A 21111-nucleotide genomic window follows, 5' to 3' on the forward strand; every position below is an offset into this window, starting at 1 on the left:
GTTGAAGTCCGTTCTTGACGATCCGGATGAGCTCCTCCTTCAAGTCAATTCCTGCAACCACAAACAATCAAACAATTACCAAGCACTTGCATTTCATATAATAAAACATATATTCAACATGCAGACCAAGGAACACATGAAATAACTCATTAACACAAGCTATTGAGAAAAATAAACCAGTTTGTATTAATAACGAAACAAAGAAACTCTTACAACCTGGCCTTGGTGTTGTGCAAGTTCCTCCCAGGGTCCATCAAGGGTTTTCCTCTACTTTGACAAAGCTCACCCTCTCCCAAGTAGAATCAAGTGAAGACAATCTCTCCTCACAAAGGCTCTAATGGAAGACCTAAATCCTGCAGCATTTACCCAAAGAAAATGTATAGCTCCAACCTCCTCTCCTTCTGGCTCAATGCCTTTATTTATAGTGCTGTAAAGAGGTTATTCAGGTCCACTATCAATGGGATCATCCCCCTCTTTGGGTGGGATAGCTCCCTTATTGATGGGATAAGTTCCCCCTTAATAGAGATACATGAACCAACTGGAGGCGCATCCATTTCATCAAACCGACCTCTAGAATGTTCTAGAAGTAACCACAAGTAACTTTTTCAAGATAAAACTCGCGCATTTTGCCTTTTACAGAGGGACGCACCTGTCCCTTAACATACAGAGCGTCCATGGACGCAGATTTTGTGAACATGGTCAGCGTCCCCGCAGGTAAGGCTAGAGAGAACCTGCGACCCCAGAGATAAACATAGTTTTTACAAGACTTTCTCTCTTCTTTGAGTTTGAGATGGATAACAGAGGCATGAGACTTGCCTAAGAGGGTAGCATGACTGTTGATTTGAGCCATACTAACTGTGAGTAGTCAAGGTGACATTTTTTAGTGTAACAGCCCTTCTCTCCAATATGTCCAAGCCTTTGATGCCACAACATGGTCTTCTCTCTAGAGACCACTAGATTTTCTGCTCCACTTTCAGGGACCACAAAATTGTTGCACCCATCAACAACCATGCTACCTTGTAGCTTGTACAGAGTTCCAATCCGAACTCCCCGCATCAATACCAGTGCTCCTTGAACCATCTTGCAGGTATCCTTCTCGAACACTGTTTTTACACCTGCATCATCCAACTTGCTTATAGAAATCAGATTTCTAGCCAATGCAAGAATATGAAAAACACCCGAAAGTGTTCTAACCCTTCCACCTTGCAACTTCAACTTTACTTTTCCGTAACCAATGATTCTAGCCTTCCTATCATCCCCTAAGAAGACATAACCGCCATCATATTTCTCATACTCTCAGAACCACTCTCTATGGGGAGTGAAGTGAAAGGATGCACCTGAGTCAATCAACCATGCCTCATGATCTACATGTGTACTTGAAGAAGCCAAGTACATATCCCCACCTTCATCTGAAGTGGTTTTCACCTCTGCAGAAGGAGCATCATCAGATACCTTTCCTTTATCAAGAGCTTTAGATTTACAGTCCCTTTTGTAGTGCCCTTCGTTTTCGCATTTCTAGCACACCACCTTTACAGGTTTTCCTGGAGATTTAGATCTCCCTCTAGATTTAGATCTCCCACTCGATGAATTATTTTTGTTTCTATTCTGGGACTATCCTCGTACAGACAAGGCATCACCATTCTAGCTCTCCATATTTTTCTGTCTCATCTCCTCCATCAGCAAGGATGAGACTATTTCATCAAACTGCAAGGCAGTTGCATTGCTACCTATTGCAATAACCAGACTATCCCACGAATCTGGTAGAGAACACAACAAACTGATGCACTTATCTTCATCTGAAATTTTAATATCAACAGATGCTAACTGACTTACCACAGTATTAAATGCGTTCAGATGCTCTGTCATCGAGTCTCCATCTTTCATCCTCAGGTTATACAACTTTTTCCATAGGAATAGTTTATTCACCAGAGACTTAGATTGGTACAAAGTCCCTAACTTGTCCCACAAAGCCTTCGTCGTAGCTTCCCCTGATACATTCAGCAATACTAAATCTGAGACACAATCATATTGTGCTCTTTGCCTTTCGATCCAACTTCTTCCATTCTTCATCAGACACTCCCATTGGTTTAGTACCTGGATCTACTGCGATCCACTGATCTTTATCCACCAACAAATCCTCCATCTTGAGTTTCCACAACTCAAAACTCTGACCATTAAATTTCTCTATCTATATCTCTCCACTACTCGCCATCTTCTTTCACCACCAGAATCGATCTTGTAGATCTCCCACTGAACAGGGTCTACCACAGGCCCGAGCGAAACCCCTCAGCAACAAAGGCATCCCCTTGAAGCCAAAAACATCTCTAATACCAAATGTAGGTTTTAACCCCGTACAAAAATTACCTGCATACGAATTCTAAAAAACATAAAATAAACAATGCGAGAGAATAACACATATACACAGAGATTTTCCCCTAGATCCCAAAACCAGGACTACCAACTTGATTTTTCATTATATTCCTTTCAATGTTATAGTACATATTTATACATGCCAAAACATCCAATACCATGGACCGAAAAACCATCGCGTCCAAAACCATGGACTGAAAACCATCGCATCCAAAAACATGTGTGAAAATCATGCACAAAACCATATGTGGGTCTGCCCAACCTAACATAGGTTCCAAAACCAAAATGTTCTGGGGCGCTACCCCAGACCCCATAGAGTGGGGTTACCTACACCCCTAAAACCCCCTGTGACTCCCCCCGCTACGCAATCGGTGCAACGAAGGGGGGGCTCTGCCCCCCTTCTAACCCTCGGTTAACCACGTGGACTAGTCATGGAAAGAATATAACACAACCCAATAGGGAGGGATCAAGGATGAATAGGCATCCATTCAAATCTCGTTAGTTGGAATAGATATGACTAACAATGCTTCTAGAATTTACTTTTTATTTTGACATTTGGTAATTCATGTGTGCAGGTCACAGTGTAATACAGAGTGCACTTATGCATAGTTTCTAGTGGACTTCTCTATGTAGATGCAGAGATTGAATAAGGAACTGTGTAGGGAGTCAAAACCAAGGTTTTAAGCCATGGGATCCAGGAAGTTCACTTTCTTTGGGATAGTTTGGATTCTAACTTTGCAGGGGAATTATTTGGAACACATTTATGGATAGTGAAAGATCCAAACCAATGGTCATTTTCATAATGTGACAAAATGTCAAGTAACAAATTGCTCCCTAAAGTGAAAAGTCATAAGAGATGTAAGATGACTGAAGTGTTTATCATTCCAGGGTTTGGTTTAGAGACTGCAGTTAGAGACCTGAAACAATCAATCAAGTTCTACAATGCAATATATAATCATCGTTGAGGTAGGAATTCCCATACTAAGAGTATAAAAGTCTCAAAGAACAATACAAAAGTTCATCTAAAGATTCATGTGAACAAAAGACATAGTATGGATGCGGCCATCAACGGACTTATGTTTACAATCATGAATATTTAATAACTCCACGCAACCTGGATGGATGAAATTAGATCCAAGGTCTTGATCTCCATCTGTCGATCCATAGTACAAATCTAGCCATGCGAGTGAATGTCTCGTAGTCAAACATGGTAGAAACCACTTGATTAGCGGTCAATGATGTGAACCATTAACAAGTGCGAGAGAAACCACCAATAATGAAAATGAATGTCAAGGTACTTCTAGTACATTCTATGAAGTGTGAATCTATGTACTGATGTTGAACACTCAAATAATCATTCAATCAAAGGTCAATTATTAGAATCTGTTGTCAAAGGCAAAAAACCTACCATTAAGGCATGCAAGTTCCAAGGTACTGAAGGTTTCTAGATCAACTTCCTAGATAGTGAGCTAAATTTGATAGGAATCGACCCATCGCAAGGGGACCTATGACACGAAACTAATGTCAAGTTTTGAAGAACAACAATTTAGAGTAATCCAGGACTAACTCGGGAATGGTTGATGTGATTAAAGAGTACGAATGGAAAAGTAATTTGACTGAGGTTGGACTTCTCTTTAACATATCAGAGACACAACATGATGACTTGGAAACATTTTACTTAAAAATAATACCCAAACCAACTGAAGTCTTTCATTGAGGTATGGTCAACTCAGAGGTGAATGGATTTCCCAACCCAAACACAAAATTGACGGGGTGTCATGTTCAAGAGTGTCATACTGCCTTTTATAAAACAAAAACAAAGGTTCTTTCTCACTTTCCCCCACCATTACTGGCCTATACCTCTTTATTTTCTACAAGCTTGATGAGGATAACATACACTTTTCCTATAAGTTCATCCTTCAAATGAGTCCTTCGAAGTATTTTTAACGAACCATAAAAAGGAGTGGTTCGATCTCGTCATGCTTAACAATTCCTACACTGTTTAAGTTTTGCAAGTCTAGTGAAGGGGTAACTCGATGTCATTTTCATGTTTAAAGATTTTGAAAAGACACAAAACAAAACTTGTTTAGTTCTTTCAACATAAAATTTTAACAAGCCCGAAGAAAGTAAAGCTCGATGTTTTTCAGTTTTAGGGAGTGAGGAGAAAAACATAAGTAAACTCCATAGTATCATTTTTGGTAAGTTGAGTCCCTCAACCCTGAAAAAGGGTAAAATAATTTAGGAGTGAACTCTATTGACCATGATTAGTCAATGTATACATTTTTCGTAAATAGTCTAATTTAGTCCATAAAAGGGGTAAACTTATATTGAATAGATAGTTGTTCATTTACTTTTATGAGTTCGAACAATCAAGTACTTAGAGATATTTTCATGTTGAAGGAGTCCGAAAAGGGCGTAAAGAGAAATCCTTGTTTTCACTTTTTCATAAGTTTTAACGAGTTCGATGAAGTGAAAAAAATATACTCAATGCAAAAATGATTTGTTTTCATAAATAACATGTGATCTACACACTTGAGCTCAAAAATCATATCATTGGTCAAAAATACAGTCAAAAACATTCTAAATTTGGATTTTAAAGGCTAATAGGAAAAATTGATATTTTAATAAGCCTAAAAACTTATAAAAACCCAAAAAAGTAAAAACCTTTTACCATTTTTGTTTTCTACCCTTTGAGAGTGATAGAGCTCATTTTTAACCAAGAATTTCAAAGGCAGATTTTGGGCAAACCGTTGGATGAAATTCCAAGCCGTCTTCTCCAAGTAAATAATCTCTCCAAGATATTTGTTTTCATGGTTTTCATTTCGCATTTCACCTTGTATTTGGTTTTTTGGTGGGAGGGTTTTAAAATTTAAAATCTCCCTCAATGTGCGTAGTTAACCCTTATTGGGCATGCACATGTTGACTGCGTTTTTCACAGTAAAAATCAAGATGTTCATAGTTTATAAGGCTATAACTATGCACATACACACTGTATTGTTTAGTCGTCTGTACACAGTGCCTAGGGCACAAAAAAATTAATAGAAAATGCCCAAATTTCTTGCAAACTTTTACCATGATCTTTTTTAATGATCCTCTATGTTTTTTTGTAGGGTTTTGAGCTGTAAAAATGGAGTGGAGAGAGCGTGAGCATGGAGTAATACATAACTTCTCTAAAACATATAGAGACCATACAGGCATTGAAAAAATATGGCCTATACAATTTTTCACTATTCTGGGCATGAAGGCCCAACTAGACTTGCTAGAATGATGGTAGTCAAGTTGAATGTACAAGAAGAATGTTTCATAATTGGAGATCATAATGGGAGTTGTTCTCAAACATGGGAGAATTAACATCAAAACCATAGTGAGGATTCCTTTGAAAGCTATTGGATTAATTGTTGCATGACTATGCAGTAGTGCAGCTCTTCATTTGATCACAAAGGCTCAAATGCAAACTGTCATAAAGTGTTTGCAACCTATTGTATTCAATTGGTCCGGGGCTATAGTTTCCAATCTGAAAGGGAAATTAACTAGAGTCAAAATAGGCAAACTCAAGAACTTTTGGTATGGTGCCTTTGTCATCTCATTTTATCTAGAGAGGATTCGTCTTCTTGCTCCACAGGTAGCTATAGGGAGAGGAGGACCTCGTGACCCTCGCATGTTGAAATAGGTTACACTGATGGCACGCCACGGAGGTGGTGAAGGACCAACGATCCAGCATACTCCTGATTTCTTCGGGTCGCTAGAAAATAAAATCGTCATGATTGAATATTTTCCATACACATGCACGGATTAGACAGGTGATCTAGATATGTCACTGCCAGCTGGGATGCAGTAGGGAAATCTAAGTAAAACCTTCACACTTTGGTTGTTTTTTAATTTTTGAATTTTTTGTTTTTTTTTTTTTCATCCAAAACTAATTGTCCGAAATGATCATGCAGATGTGGCCCCAGTGAGACCAGCAGAGTTACACAGATATGATAGACACAGTGAGAAGCCCGTAGCTCCCATAGTGTCGAGCCGAGACGTAGTAGAGACATTGGCTGAGTTAGAGCACAACCTTGAGATTTTGACCTTGGACATCTCGGCTGTCAATATAGATGACTTACCTCTTCACTATTAGAGGCACATTATGGGGGTTCCCAAACCTATTAGTCCCTTGATACGACGAGTATCTCATGTTGTTGTATGCTACAATGATCATCATGCGTAGTCATTAGTCTTAGGGCTAGATTTTTTCATTTGATTTCTTACAGATGTTTTACAAATTCTAATTTAACACATAATTAGCTAATGCATCATTTATTGTGTTTAAATTTCTTGGAATATGTTGATACTTGATATAATCAAACTCTCTTTCCAAGAGACAAACCCGCAAAAACATTCTTAACATTGAAGAACTTCTAACAGAATAGACACCACACAAATTTGATACTATGAGTTCTGAATCTAACCTAACGATCAATCAACAAATGCCAAATGAAATGGCATAAGATAATAGCTCAATCATTGCGCTATACTCTACAATATTATTTGTAGTTTGACCAAGGCATATCCCATGAATAGATACTGACTCATCTGTGGGCGAATAAATGACCTAGGCTGAAAGATAAATTATGAGTACTACGACTAGCACCATCAGCAAAGCCAATGTAAGTTTGATGGAGCTTCAAAATTTGCAAATCAAGTGTAACATAAGATAAGCAGGAGAAGTAGCAAAAAAATCATAAAAAGATGCTAAAAAATTTGCACACATAAAATATGGTACAACAATATGCCAATTCTTCACAGAAAAATCTCAGCATAATATTTCTTTAGGTAAAGACCATTTATGCACTTTCCCAAAGAAATTCCATCATAATCAACTAGCTCATAGGGCCCTTTTGCCAATGCGTGTTTTACAACATAAGGGTCATGCCACATGGGTTCAAATTTACCAATGCCTAACTTATCATGCTCTTGATCATAGACCAATGTTAAGTCCCCTTCTGCATATGAATGAGGTTTTACATTTTGATCATATTATGCCTTAACTCGTTTGTTTTGGGCCTTGCTAGCTAATGCGGCATCACGACGAGTCTCATCAAGTCGTGCTAAGTACAAGAAATGGTTTTCCTTGGTAGAAGTGGTTGGTAATAACTAAATTTCCAATTTCAAATATGGTATTTCACATTCAATAGGTAAAATTTATTCCATGCCTTAAACGAGCTAGAAAGGAGTAAAACCAGTTGAAGTTTTTGTTATGGTATTGTAAGCCCACAAGGCTGGAAAAAGCATTAAATGCAAATCTCGTTTCTGAATCCCAATAATTCATTTAATCATGGTGGTTAAAACCTTGTTAACGACTTCTACTTTTCCATTTTCTTGTAGGTAATATGGAGTATAACTATCATAACGTAGGCCTATATTCATAGTAAGATCAGTCATCATAAAGTTTCAAAAATGGATAGCATCGTCTGTAACAATGGCTTGTGGAACTATGAATCTAGAAATCACATCATTGAATATTAAAATGGATTTTTTTTTGCCATCATCCTTATATGTGGGCATCACCTCATCCCATTTTGTAAAATAATCTACTACAAGGATAATATACCCATGCCCCCGGGGCGAGTGAGGGTTACATGTAAGGAAATCTATGCTCCATTTAGCAAAAGGACTGACAACAATGATCAGATGAAGAGAGGTTGGGTGCGCATGCATTTTTCAATCGCAGATATGATAATTATGGAATTTCTGGATGACAATTATATAATCTTTAAACATGGGAGGCCAAAAATACCCTTCACGCAGGATCTTTCGAGCAGTGGAAAACCTTGACATATGACTGTCACAAGCTCCAGAATGGTAGTCATTTAATGCCTTTTCAGCTTCCTCATGAGTTAAACATCCTCTAAAGATGGAATCAAAACCATGACTATAAATTTTATCACCAACAATATTGTATTGATGGGATTGGTACCAGATATGACGACGATTAGTTTGACTAAGTTCTAGCCAAAATGTTTGGGTATGAAGATAAATGATGATATATATATATATATATATATATATATATATATATATATATATATATATATATATATATATATATATATATATATATATATATATATATATATATATATATATATATATATATACACACATATATATCTATCTATATATATATATATATATATATATATATATATATATATATATATATATATATATAGATATATATATATCAGGGATCTAAAGTACTAATAAGAAAGAGAGATTCATTTGGGAGAGAATCCTCTGCCACGGTTTCCATCTCAATATGGGGAAAGTCACACAATAATTTAGCAAATACTAGTGATTTCTTAGATTTAGGTTTTATGAATTCCAAATCGAATTCCTGCAGGATAACTGTCCATTTGGATTACTTTCCCCCCCAACAATTTTTTCATAAAATATAAACGGTGGGGTTGCAATCGGAAATCACACTAGTTTTGTGCAATAGAATGTAGTGACGAAATCATTGGACAACTTGAATGGATGCGAAGGCCAATTTCTCCACGTGCATATTTTGCTTTAGTTTGGTCATATTTCTGCTTAAGTAATATATCACATGTTCTTTGTTCAATTTGTCTTTTTGAACTAAAACCATTCCAATAGTGACATCGGATGTAGCTAAGTATAAAAATTAGTCTCGATGATAATCAGGAGGATGCAACAATGGTGTATGGGTCAACGCATGTTTAAGTGCATCAAAGGCCTTTTGAGCCACTTCATCCCAAATAAATGAGATGCCATTTTTCAACAGTCGAGAAAAACCTTAGTTAACTTAGCGTAGGTTCTCGGTAAATCAACGTAGAAAGTTTTCTTTCCCTTTCAAACTTTGGAGTTGGCAGAGATTGGAAGGAGGAGGAAAATTCAAAATAGCCTCAACCTTGAGCGGATTGACATGAATGCCTTCCTTTGAAATGAAAAATCCTAGCAATCGATTAGATTGCACACAAAAAACACACTTGTGGGGATTCAAGCATATATTTTAGTGATGACATTTGATAAAGATAGCTTTGAAATATATGGTCTTCCCATCTTAGCAAATGAGATAGAAAGTCATCCAAGTAAGGTTGCACAATATGCTTGATATTTTGAAATGCGTAAGACATAGCCCATTGGAAAGTTGCACCGACATTCTTCAAACCAAATGGGAGCTTTCAATAGGAAAAGGTCCCCCATGGACAAATGAATGTGATTTTATGTTGATCAATTGGGAGTATGTTGTTTTGGTTCTATCCAGAAAATCCATCCATAAATGAAAAGATTTCATTTCTGGAAGAATCAACAATGATTTGATCGATATAGGGAGTAGGATATTTGTCCTTCAAGCAAGCCTTATTGATATCCCTGTAATTGACACATACTCTAATAGTTCCCTGCTTCTTGTTAATAAGTACAATATTGGACACCTAATCAGTTAAGGGAACTGGGTAGATGAAACTTTCTTTGAGCAGTTTATCGACCTCAGCTTTAATCATAGCATCCTTTCATGGATGCACTAAACGTAATCATTGTCTAATAGGTTTTGCATCTAGGTAAGTCTTGATCTCATGCACAACAATGCTTGGGTCAATTCCTAGCATTTCCTCATAGGACCAGGAAAAAATGTCGTGGAATTCTTGAAATATGGCTTTATACGTTTGAATTTCTTCAAATGAGCATGAAGCGCCTATATGAATATTTTCAATAATACCTGTTTTGATTGAAATGTCAATGGAAATCGTGGTAGATATATTTCCCAAATTCTTTTCAGATTCAACTTGAAAAACTGAAACGAGTTATTCTGAATTATCTACAATCTCAAGAGAAAACATAGTTGAAATATCATTCTCGATTTTATCAGGGTCAGGTAGAAAAGATGAATGATGATGATAATCATTCCATGGAATTTCATCCAAAGTCATGACCTCCATAATACTTTCATTAGTTGGAAACATATAGTCGAAAGGATCAGGAAGTGAAACTAGTTCTAATGAAGGTAAAGGATAATAATCATCATTGATCATATTCACTCGATCAATTTCAAAAGATTTTGGGCCAAAAAATGATTGAACTACCTGTTAAGCCAATTAAAATGGGCTCAAAGGAATATCATTGCTATAGGAGGTCAATTGAGACTTTGAAGGCATTATCCATGGATCAAATGATTCCATAGCGATTGATGTAATCATGTTAAACTCGACAAAATTAGAGGGAAAATTAGGTTGAGGGAGTGCAAAGGTCCCCATCAGTGATGAGTCTTTGATAAAACCAACACCAATATCCTCATAAAGAGTATTCATTTTTCCAACAAAAGGTATGCTACCCGTAGAGTTAGGATCTGAAGTGTAGTAAGACAATTGGTCTACTTTGTAAATTTTCCCTTTGTGAGGAAATTGTATCATCCAGAAAAGCAATGAGACGACTTCTGACATAGCGTAGGTCCAACTCCAACCAAGAAAAAGGTTGTAATCGAGCTAAGCATCAACAACCTCAACTTCGATTGCAACCATTTTACCCTTTAATTCTATGGGCAGATCATTTATGATTCCATAAGGATGAAAACCTCTTCCATCAAAGGATTTCAAAGTGGTAGGTGACTGATTGATGGTTGGATAACCTAAACCTTTCCAACAAGAAATTTACATAATACATGGAGAAGGTCCTTCGTCAACAACAGTACGTAACACTCATCTGGTTTTGACAAAAAATGGAATTTGGAACGCCAGTTGATATGGGAGTCTAGGTATATGACTCTCAAGATAAAAAATAATTAGATTAGAATCCTGTGGATCAATAGCTCCAATGGCTGAAAACAATAGATTTTTCTTTGTTGTACATGTTTGTAGCACCTCAAGAGCTGACATTGCAGAAGGAGACATAGTGAGGTCTTCAACAATGTTGTAATTCTGTGCAGCTCTAGCATGTGGGTTGAAAGCTGATTTTCGAAGCACACCTTTGGGAGGTGGTCGAATCATCATGTCAGGATTTGGTTTATTGATATGTAATGGTTCATAAATAGGATGAGGAATTGAATTGGAAGGTTGAACAGATGAGCTAGCCTCATTCCCATTGACCATAGGACCCTTAGATCCGTAACATTTTGATATCATAGCTACCATAACTTGCTGCGAAGACATCATCATGATATCTTGCAATGCAAAACAAAAAGATGTCTTATGAGAAACCGTTTTTTCTCTTCCGGAGGAAATGGATCCTTCAAAATAGTGGGAATTTTAGAACCTTTAATCAATTTGGAAACCTCTACCCAATGTGGTCATTCCCTAGTATAATGATCCTCATTGCAAATAAGGCAACAATAACGAGGTTTTTGTTTCTCATTAGTAGGTTCAATTTTAGTGGGTTTCTCTTTCAGAGAAGCATTTTGTTTCGATTTACCTTTCCCCTTCTTTTTACCTCTGGACGATTGATTCTTGCTAGTAGATGAATCTACGATATTTATTTCAGAAATAGCTTCTAGAGAAAGGCTTCCAACGGGTGAATATTGTATTGCCAAAGTATGAGAACTTTTAGAAGTTTTCTTTTTCCCCTTAGATGGTTGGCTAACAAAACCTATTATAACATCAATGACATTAGATCATGTTTCATCATTTTTCGAGCACGGTAAATTCAAGATTTTTCCATACAAGGTGTCGGATTGAGTATAGACTATGTCTAAATACTAGGCAAGAGCAATTACCTGCTCTTCCACCACGATACCTCCCTTAGAAAGATCCTTGGTAATAATGGGAATTAATGACTTTGTAAACCATTCAACTAAAATTTGATCTGGAATAAAAACTTTGACTAACTAATGTCTACATCTCCATTCATGTATATTATCATAAATGTGAGTCGATTTTGACTATTTTAAGGAATTCAATAGTTTGGTAACAATATCATAATGAATCGATAGCTGGAAATGGGTTAAAAACATGGTTTCTAGAGATTTAAAGTCATGGAAAGAAGCGCGAGGCAGCTCCATGTACCAGTTGGCTGCCAAATCGATTAAATTTTGTTGGAAAAGGTGAAGTTAGATAAAATCATTGATTGAAGAATTTGATGCACACCAAAGATGATATGTCATCACATGATTGGATGGGTCTTCTCCTAATTTTCCTTCAAATTTGTGTATGTCACTTGGTAACTTGGTGGGAATCACTGGCCAAAAAGGATAATAATAAATAGGATAATTCATTATCCGGGATAAATCTGGTAAATCTAAGGTTGCAATGAACAGTAACTACCGGTTAGGATCTTGCTATAAAGTTTGATAAACTTGCAAGTTAATTCCAACACATAGAGGAGGATACACAGTATATCCTGTAATAGCATGTGTAGTTGGAATTAGAATTCCACCAGGGTAACCAGGGTGAACCATACCAGGTTGAGTTTGAACAGGGACTTTATAACTATGACTAGGTTATGGTTGACTCTGGAAAGTTTGAGCTTGACCCAGTTGACCTAAGTAATATTTGCCCTATACAACTTGAGCATATAAAGGTTGACCTTAAATCAATTAAATTTGAACAAGATGACTTTGGATAAACTGACCTTGAAAAGGTTGGTTTTGGAAAGGTGGAATTTGAAAAACTTGTCCTTGAAAAGGTGGAACTTGATAAGCTTGACCTTGAAAAGGTACTTGTATTGTTCCTGTAACAGGTTGCCCGATAGGAATCTATGGTGAAGACTAGACGGTACGACCATTTTGATAAGCATAAACCTGAGGGATTTCTTATGTAGTTTGATGAACATGAATTTGATGGGTAACTTGAACAGTCGTTTGCGATACTCCTGGGATAGGTGTCTGAGGAGAACTTGGGACCGACTGTGAAATAGGTGTCTGAACATGTGTTTGAGGTGCGTTCTGAAAAGGTTTTTGTATTGGTTGTTGAACACGTTATTGGATTGGTTGTTGAACAAGTGTTTGAGTAGTTCCTTGAATAGTTTTTTGGATAGGTACAACAATATTTGGAATAGACATTTGAGGAATAGGTTATCCAGTAGGCTGAACAGGTTGATAAATTGTTACAGGTGGAGCAACTAGAGCAAACTACTAAGAAAAAGCAGGGTTCCAAATAGTTTTCATCCTAGGATAAGGAGTACCAATCAAAGGTTGAGCTACATCATATTGACCAAGACCAAGTTGAGGTATTTGAGCATAATTTCCAGTAAAAGGTTGACCTCCAACCATAAGATAAGATCCAATAACAAGTTATCCTCCATGGTGAGGATAATGTGGTTTCCCCCATGAGGTAATAAACACTAGTTGGGGTTACCTAAGTTACCAGACACCATGTTAACATATTGGTTTGATTCCATAGGCACGTTAGGCATGGATTTCATGCTCTGAATAATAGATATAGATAAAGCATATGACCAAGTAGAAGTTTGAGGAGAAGGAGTAGATCTTGAAAAAGTCCCAGTAAGTGACTGGTATCTAGGAGGAACTGATGGACCACCATACAACAGTGATTTCTGGGAGCTGGTAAACATAGATGAATCAATAGGTTTGATACCAAGAGGAATTTATGACATGGTTCTTCTCGATGAATAAAAAGGAATGTGATGAGGTGAAAAATTAGGACCTAAAAATTCAAAGGGGTAGAATACCAAGGATCGGGTCAGAAATGATTGAAAGGAACTCTTGGAAAATCTCTTGGATCAAAAGGTTCAACAGTGGTAACTGGAGTACGAGGTGAATCTTCCTCCTCGTTCTGAGTAATATCTTCAATGTTAATCAATCCAAGAGGTAATCCAATCATAATTATCAGCTTCCTCTAAGGTGAAGGTGGAGCAAGAGTAGGAGCTAAAATAATCAAAGGTGATTCACATTGAGAAATATCAAACTCAGGTTCATCTACTTTTGGTTTGATTAGTTCAATGTCTAAAACTTCACCAATATCAGATTCAGTTTGAGCTACTTCGGTAATTTCTGGGCAAGAATGAACTAAGCCTGATTCTACTTCTTGCATTAGATTCACTTTGGTTTCTACTATCTCAAAATGTGAAATTGTAGATGTTTTAGGTTGTTCTGAGGTTCCAAATCCTGTTGATTTTGACCTTTCAGTTTTTATCTTTTCCAATTGACTAGGTGTATATTCAATGGGTTTACCCTGAATTCTACATGACTGCCTTAGTGAATCATCCATGATGAAATTTTTATCACAAAATCAAACAATATTCACAATCGAATCCTAAAGTCTCTAACAAGTAAAAGGAAACAATTATGACACGCTAAAAAATGTAGGGATTCAAACCATGCAAACAAGCTTTTCACAGCGAAAACACTAGTTTGTGATGAAATCCAACGTCGTAGAGATCAAAGTGAAAAGTGGCTATAGATAGAGCGAGTGGAACTAGTTACATTGGCAACCTGCTTAATGTACATGACCTAATACAAGTAAACTTCATTTATGCCATCTCGAATGAAGAATACCCTCCAGAAATTTCAAGTGAGTATAGCCAACGTCTGTTCCAAGTACAACAAAGGCTTCCCCTCCGCCGTCACCTTAGGTAAATTCCCTAAGATTATAGTCTCTAAGGTTACCACATAAAGAAACTTAACTTAGGTGGACAGTCGCAGATCAGACGTACACACAAGGGTAGAGTAACAAATCTCAATCCCCTTGAAAGTTCCTCAACATGGTTAATTTGAGGTTTACTTCCAAGTGACTCCCAAGTACCTTTCAAAACCATTTTTAGTATGTGTAAATCACTCTATTGTAGCCAATGAAGTGGGTTCACTCACTTCATCAAGTCTAATATGATCTCGTGCTTGACTCCTTTGTAAGGAGACCTTCCCAGAGAAAAATTGCAGTAAATGGATTTTTCTCCCTATCACAAGAAGCTAATTTTTGTTTTCAATTTTGAAAATTTAACTCACTTTCCTATTCCATGGCCCTATAAACTTATCTACTATAGGTGGAAAAGAGCCCTAAAAAAAAAATCTAGATTTATTTTATTAGCGTTGATTTTAATAGTTTTTATTTACTCAAAGGAAATGGGCATGAAACTTGATGGAATTGTGACTTGACGTAAATCCTAATCCAATCAAAAATTAAAATTTTATCTTTTCGTTTCAATGAATTTCTATCTGAAGTAAGGAAAGAGTCTTTCAATTTCTTCAATGGAAATGTAAAAAAATCTAAATCCCACTATATCCCAATTCCTACAATGTAGATATCCAATTTCGAATTACCCAAAATTGAAATTAACTTCAAGATTTTCACTTTGTCCAATAACACAAAAAATCAAGAAATTTCTCTTTAAACATACAATCACTCATAAATTCACAAAATGCAATAAGAAACCAATGAACACCAAAATGAATTTTCTCTAATTGAATGCTATGAATTCACTTGCAATAAAGAGTACATTTCATAAACACTTCAGCAATGGAAGGAAAAAGACTTTTTCATTTTGAAACTAACATAAGAATTATTTTTCACAAATAATACCCAATCTTGTAAATCATTGTTTTTCACATACAAAACATTCTTTCGCAAAAGATAAAAGTAAACTCAAGACCTGATCTGACTGAAAGAAGAAAGACAGACAATCAACAAGGCAAGGCCAATTGATTTATCTATTGATAGATCAACCATTCACCAGGTGATACTTTGCCCTAATTTGTAAAAATAAGATAATAACAATAAAATCTTTCCACAACACTCAGTCAGATTGATAGACAATAGAATAAGGTACAAACAAGTGTAACTAAACAGGAAAAACCAAAAAACTTTGGAATTGGTGAGGATAAAACTGAATTTTTCAAAAATCTGAGGTATGTGCATGTCATAGAGAAAACCAGTGAGCATACAATCTGTTGCAAGAATACAAGTGTGCACAAGTGCGCTCTGTGCCTGAAGCTTAAGTGCACACGGCAGGAAATTTTGGAAAAAATAAAAAACAAGTCAAATCAAACCCAAAATCCAAATTTTTAAGATTTCTAGACACTCAGAGAGGGATTCTATAGAAGGTTCAAAAGGTCAATAAAGGAAAACAATGGAGAGTGAGACGATCCCCTAGTGGAGTCGCCAATTTGTTATGTGGACTTATCCCTCTTATCCCTCTTATGGACAAGAGTGATTTCCCAAGATCTCAGAGAAACCTAGTAACATACAACCAGGAACTACTACCTTTCTCTAAACTATGATTGAATGAAACAAATAGTATGATAGAATTCACTTACTATTTAAATCAAAATTCCTGATGAAGTCTCATTTAGAGCTTTCGACCATTCGCTTCACCTCGATTCTTTCAATATCTTCCCATCATTTCCCACAACTTCTCCGAGATGTCCTGAAGGATATATGCATAGGTAGAAACATACACGAGATCAAAGCATTCAATATATAGCATAAGACATAAATGAACTAATTAACTCAATCATATGTCAAAATGGATCAATATGCAATCATAATCTATGTAGGTCATCAAGGAATCCTACAAATTGTATCAACAAAGATATAATTGAGAAAGAATAGTTGCCTTTATATTAATAAAATGGAGAATAGACTTACAACCATGAAGCCTTGATATTGCAAGTCCCCTCCCACAATCTCCAACCCTCTCCTTGAATGAATAGCCTTCCAACCTTATTCTAGCAGCATAAGCCTACTTCCAACAATCCTCCTCAATCCTCGGTTTTGTGTTAGCTTTATAGGCCAAGAGTGGGAAGTTTGGGATCCATTCTCCAAGGGATGAGATCCACTAATGGTGGGATAGGGGTTCCACAAAGAGAGGGAGTTTCTCCATGATGGGAGGGATCAGGGTTGAATAGGCATCCATTCGAAGCTTGTTAGTTGGGATAAATACAACTACCAATACTCCTAGTCTTTAATTTTTATTTTTACATTCGTTAAGTCATGTGCACAGTTCACAGTGTAAGACATAGTGCACTTATGCGCAATTTATAATGGAATTCTTTGCGTATGCACAGAGATTGACTAGGGAACTGTGCAGGAAGCCAAAAACAAGGTTTTAAGCCATGGGATCCAGGAATTTCACTTTCTTTGGGATAATTTGGATTCTAACTTTGCAGGGGAATGATTTGGAACACATTTATGGATAGCGAAAGATCCAAACCAATGGTCATTTTCCTAATGTGACAAAATGACGTGTAACACCTATATAGAAGGACCTATTAAATAATTTTCAGTTGATAACTTGGATTATCGATTCATATCAATACTCGACACACTGCAAGAAATGGATAATAAAATGATTACAATTAATAAAATTCCTAATAAAGCTAGGGACTAGCATAAAAGTTACCCCAATACAAAGGGAATTGATAGAAGCTATAAGGAATGTAACAAAGGTTTTGTTAGAGTTAGACCCTCTAACAGTTCCTTTAGATTCGCTAAGGGAACAAAACTGCCCATTAGATTAGTTATACCATTTAAGGTCCTTTAGACAATTGGATCAATTTCTTATAATGTTGAGCTACCATCCCATTTAAGAAAGAGCATAATGAACTTTATGTTCCTAAAAATTTTCATTATATTTCTTGATCTATACCATGTGTTGAAGTTTTAGGAATTTGGATAATTTTGATGTCAAAATGGACTTTAAAACAAAAAATATACTAATAAAATCAACTTTAGAAAAACCAATAATATTGGAGATGGTGATGTCATCCCCAAGGGTAAATATTTTTGAAAGAGAATAAGAAAACTATTTTTTTAATTGTATTTTTGGATTATCTCCTTATATGTTTACTCAAATGAAAAGTGTAGGCACCCATTGGATGCATAATTTATTTTTTCATATGATGAGTATTGACTCAGCATACTTTTGGTAACCACAATGTAAAAAAAAAAAAAAATCAAAGAAATACACATTTTTCATGTATTTGCAATTATTTTCAATGTGGGTCTATTCAGAATAGTGAGAACTTGAATTCCACATCCAATGGATTCCTGCACTTGGAATTTGAGAAAACTTAAAAGGAGATAAGCCAAAAATACAATTTTTTGTCTTTCCTTTATAAATTTTTAACCCCTATTTTATTGTTTTAACTATTATTTTATAATTTTCCTTAGGAAACTCATTTTAGACCTCAAAATTCCCGTAATGGATAGAAAATGTTTGAGGAGGGGACTATCTAGGCTAAATCATTCTTTATACTAGACCACAGGGTTTTCTAGCTTAGTGGCCAAGAGCCTGAACAAGGTAACGTCTAATGCACCCATACAACCTAAGATCTATGACTTGGAATAATACATGAACTATGAATTATGAATTTCCTTATATATTTGATTAAAAAAAATTATGAGATAAGACTAGAGTAACTAACTTAAATAGGAGAAAAGCATATCCTAGATATTGGGTTTGATGCTAATTTGTGAGAAATTTTTATGAATGACTAGTTTTTTGTTACAACAAATATTATATGTTGAGTTGAAAGTTTTACACATGCTATGTGATTACTCTATAAATCATGTTTTTTTTATCCTAAGAATACCTATGGTATTTACATATGATGTTTTTTTCTTTTCCATTCCACGAGGAATACAAATTTTTTGGTCCTCAAGGGGCTACTTAGACTCGAAGCCATTGAAACAAACATCATCATGTCACTTACTTGAATTGATCCTCAAGTGGGGGAGTAACAATAATTCCTCCCATCCAAGATAAACCCACATACAATGTTATATTAACATGTATTCCGATTTATTATGTTAATGAAATGTTAGAACTTTCATAAGGATATCATGAGATTATATTTTATATCATAGTAGTTCATGATGTGATGGAATGATCTAATAGCATAAAATATTTTTTGATGACATTTGTATAGTGTGAGGTTCCCTCCCACATTTACCCACTTTCACAAGCTCTCTAGTGTAAACTTGAGTTGAGTGTCACTATGATATGACTTTTCCTCCAAGTTCTAGTTATGGAAATGGGGCCTACAAACTGGGAACAAACTGACATCACTCAGAGACTATAAATCACTTAAGAGCCTAGCAACCACCCCAAGTGATCAATCTCTGAGCTAAAACTCTTTTCCACTAGGTCTACTCCCTAATCACACCCTTGACACATTGTGCATGTAGTTATGAGGTTGCAACCACACCCATAATCCTTCCTGCATACGGTTATGACCTAAATTCCTGTGCATGCGGTCGCGAGATCTATGCCACTTTTTTACGCTATCCTCCAGACTACTGCCTAGAACTATCTATAACTTTCCATAATCATGACAATGATGATAACAATGCTAAATAATCAAAACTTGAGCAAGTTCTTGACCAATATATTCCTAAGACAAGATAGACATTTTTCCAATCATATGGTAGGCATACAAGCTACAGGTCATGAATTAATACCTAATCATAAACCTCTGAACTTCATCTGGAAATCACCAAGAAGTCCCTATGCCCTCTCTAGCTAGTAGCAATAACACTTTTTCGTCCATGCATTCATCAACCATCCAAAAACTTAAAAAATCATGAGAGAGATCTAGAGCTAGAGAACATCATAAAACCATGCATATAACCAACATATAACCAGAATAAAAACTATGACAAACCAGCCATAAGATCACCATAATAACCAGTATAAGTGTTCATAGATCACCATAGAAAAATAACTCATATTAACATATGAAAATGCCAACCAAGTCAGGGACTTCCACGTACCACTCAACCATAGATTGGGCTTGTTATCACCCAAAAATATTCACCTAGCCATTTCTTACTAGTCTGATCAAAATATACCATGTAGGATGGGGTTTTCCATAGTAAAACCTAGTTTCACCATAGGAAATAATTTAGTGAACCATTTTCCTAAATTATATTTTTTGAGAGGATAAAGATATTTGATATGGTCAAATATCTTTATTTAGAAAATGGTTAAGGTAATTAACAAATAAAAAATGATTTATTAATTACTTTATGAGTATTAAGCGAAATATGGATGTGAAATAATAATTAGATAATGATTTAATAATTCTTTCTAGAGAGTAATAAATAAATGATGATTTATTTAATTATTCTCATGGATTTTTTTGGATTTTAATGAGAAATAATTTAGGAAAATGGTTCACTAAATTATTTCCTATGGTGAAAGTGATTTTTACCATGGAAAAACTCATCCTACATGGTGTATTTAGATCAACCTAGTAAGAAATGGTTAGGTCAACATTTTTGGGTGATAAAAAGGTTGAACCTAATCTCTCTTTCAGCCAACCACCCCCACGTCATATTCCAAGCATGAATGTGGGATCATTTGAGTTAAGAAAAAATAAAACCAAACAGGGCTTCTAGAGGCCATACCACTTCAACCCTCAAGCACAGTGATCTCACCTATATGTTCCATAAATCAGTAACATCAACCACATTGGTCTCTACCCACGTTGTCCATTGCTCTATGAACTAGTAACTCAACCCACAACCTACAGAGAATCAAAAGATGTTTAAGGGATCTAGAGAATTTATCCCTACCTACATGCTCTAGGGAATAGTAATTTAACCCACAACCTCCAGGTAACCTGGGCTATTTTAGGGCTTCAGAGAATTTGTTCCAACCCACAGTCATAGGAATTCGGAGAACCAATCAAAAAACCAAATGGGGAACCCATTACACCATGGTTATCCAGGAAATGAAAAGGCAAGGTTGAAACCATTGTCAATCTAGGAGAATATTCATGCCAATGACAACACATAACCAAGGAACCACATGCATAGTCTGTGCATCCAAAAACCAGCAGGGAGATCA

This window comes from Pinus tabuliformis, chromosome 5_2 (assembly GCF_031772625.1).
Source record: "Pinus tabuliformis cultivar Carrire ecotype Pingquan chromosome 5_2, CPIR1, whole genome shotgun sequence".
NCBI lineage: Eukaryota > Viridiplantae > Streptophyta > Pinopsida > Pinales > Pinaceae > Pinus > Pinus tabuliformis.